Genomic DNA, 2,676 nt, shown 5'->3' with positions numbered 1-2,676 from the left:
TGCCCACAACGAGCTTACGACAGGGAAATGATGTTGAAAGGCCACTGGGGCAGAGAACTGCTAAGGAGGAATTAAATTGGCAATGAAACAATTTTATAGGCTCTCTCGGGGGGCGATCACATGCTATCCAATATCAGAGGTTATTTTCTCTCAACATTTCATTCTCTATTAGGACTTCTTTTGGGAATTTACCTGCCTATTTTTCACATCTTCAAAGTTGAGAGTTTATCATCAAGCCACCACAAAAATGCTCGGTTTCAACGGTGGGATTTCCAATAAAAGCAAGGGAATTCCCCAGCTCAGATAATGTTAAACAAACAGGTCTGATCACCAATGGAGATCATGTACATTGTGGTTTGTGCATTTTCCAACTGAATCCAAGTCTTTGCCACCCTTGAAAAATGCAGCATAACTGAGAAAACATTGGTAAGAAAGTCAGAGATTTTGGCTCCGGACGGCCTCGGAAGCCATGTCTTGGGCCCTTCTGCACGGGACCAAATCAACCCTGTTTAGCACTATGGTCTAATGGTTAGAGCAGGGGCTTGGGAGTCAGAGTTCTAATCCCAGCTCCTCCACTAGTCTGCTGTGTGCCCTTTGGCAAGTCATTTCACTTCTCTGGGCCTCAGTTACCCCATCTGTAAAACAAGGATAAAGACTGTGAGCCCCATGTGGGACAAGGACCGTGTCCAACCTGATTAGCTTGTATCTACCCCAGCACTTAGAACAGTGCCTGACATACAGTAAGCACTTAACAAATACCATTATTATTATGATCGATTAGACTGTAAGCCCGTCAAAAGGCAGGGACTGTCTCTACCTGTTGCCGACTTGTTCATTCCAAGCGCTTAGTACGGTGCTCTGCACATAGTAAGTGCTCAATAAATACTATTGAATGAATGAATATCATCGGTTGAGAACTGTTACTCTGAACATCATTTCTTTGCAAATATGACACTTGCTTGGCATCCTCCTCTAATTCTCATAATCTGGAGTCAATATGCCCTTGTAGGTAGGAGAGTGTGATTGCTTTGAGAATCCTTGATCGTAGACACTGTCCCGGGACACCCAGATTCCCAGAGAGGAGGTTCACATATTAGCCCTGCGTCCTCAGCATTGTCTTGGACTCCTCAGTTGTTCATCTCTCACATTCAATCTTGTGGTTGAATCCTGTCAATTTTTCATTCACAACTTTTTCCAGTCCTACCTCATCTTCTCCCCTCAAATGGTCACCATCCTGGTCCGTTCACTCACAATATCCTGGCCAGACCTGCTTTATCAGCTTCTAGTCACTTCTCAACTCTGCTCACCTTCTGCTCTACCCTGCCTCAGCCACCCATGAGAAGCAGCATTGCCTAGTGGATAGACCACAGGTCTGGGAGTCAACAGGATTTGAGTTCTAATCCCATCTGTGCCACCTATCTGCTTTGTAAACTTGGGTAAATCACTCCATCTCCATCACTCTCTGCCGACCATTAGCCCACGTCCTGCCTCTGATCTGGAACGCCTTCCTTCCTCTAATCCAATAGGCAATTATTCTCCCCTCTTCAATGCCTTATTGAAGGCATGTCTCCTCCAAGAGGCTCATCCAGACTAAACCCAACATTTCCTCATCTCCCACTCTCTTCTCCGTTATCCTCCCTTGTTCCCTTTGCTCTTCCCGCATCCCAGCTCCACAGCACATATTTTATCTTAGAAGCAGTGTGGCTCAGTGGAAAGAGCACGGGCTTGGGAGTCAGAGGTCATGGGTTCGAATCCCTCTCTACCACTTGTCAGCTGTGTGACTTTGGGCAGGTCACTTAATTTCTCTGGGCCTCAGCTACCTCATCTGTAAAATGGGGATTAAGACTGTGAGCCTCATGTGGGACAACCTTTCATTCATTCATTCATTCAATAGTATTTATTGAGCGCTTACTATGTGCAGAGCACTGTACTAAGCGCTTGGGATGAACAAGTCGGCAACAGATAGAGACAGTCCCTGCCGTTTGACGGGCTTACAGTCTAATCGGGGGAGACGGACAGACAAGAACAATGGCACTAAACAGCGTCAAGGGGAAGAACATCTCGTAAAAACAATGGCAACTAAATAGAATCAAGGCGATGTACAATTCATTAACAAAATAAACAGGGTAACAAAAATATATACAGTTGAGCGGACGGGTACAGTGCTGTGGGGATGGGAAGGGAGAGGTGGAGGAGCAGAGGGAAAAGGGGAAAATGAGGCTTTAGCGGCGGAGAGGTAAAGGGGGGATGGCAGAGGGAGTAGAGGGGGAAGAGGAGCTCAGTCTGGGAAGGCCTCTTGGAGGAGGTGATTTTTAAGTAAGGTTTTGAAGAGGGAAAGAGAATCAGTTTGGCGGAGGTGAGGAGGGAGGGCGTTCCAGGACCGCGGGAGGACGTGACCCAGGGGTCGACGGCGGGATAGGCGAGACCGAGGGACGGCGAGGAGGTGGGCGGCAGAGGAGCGGAGCGTGCGGGGTGGGCGGTAGAAAGAGAGAAGGGAGGAGAGGTAGGAAGGGGCAAGGTGATGGAGAGCCTTGAAGCCTAGAGTGAGGAGTTTTTGTTTGGAGCGGAGGTCGATAGGCAACCACTGGAGTTGTTTAAGAAGGGGAGTGACATGCCCAGATCGTTTCTGCAGGAAGATGAGCCGGCCAGCGGAGTGAAGAATAGACCGGAGCGGGG

This window comes from Ornithorhynchus anatinus, chromosome 1 (genome assembly GCF_004115215.2).
Source record: "Ornithorhynchus anatinus isolate Pmale09 chromosome 1, mOrnAna1.pri.v4, whole genome shotgun sequence".
Taxonomy (NCBI): domain Eukaryota; kingdom Metazoa; phylum Chordata; class Mammalia; order Monotremata; family Ornithorhynchidae; genus Ornithorhynchus; species Ornithorhynchus anatinus.
Note: the sequence above shows the minus strand (reverse complement) of the source record.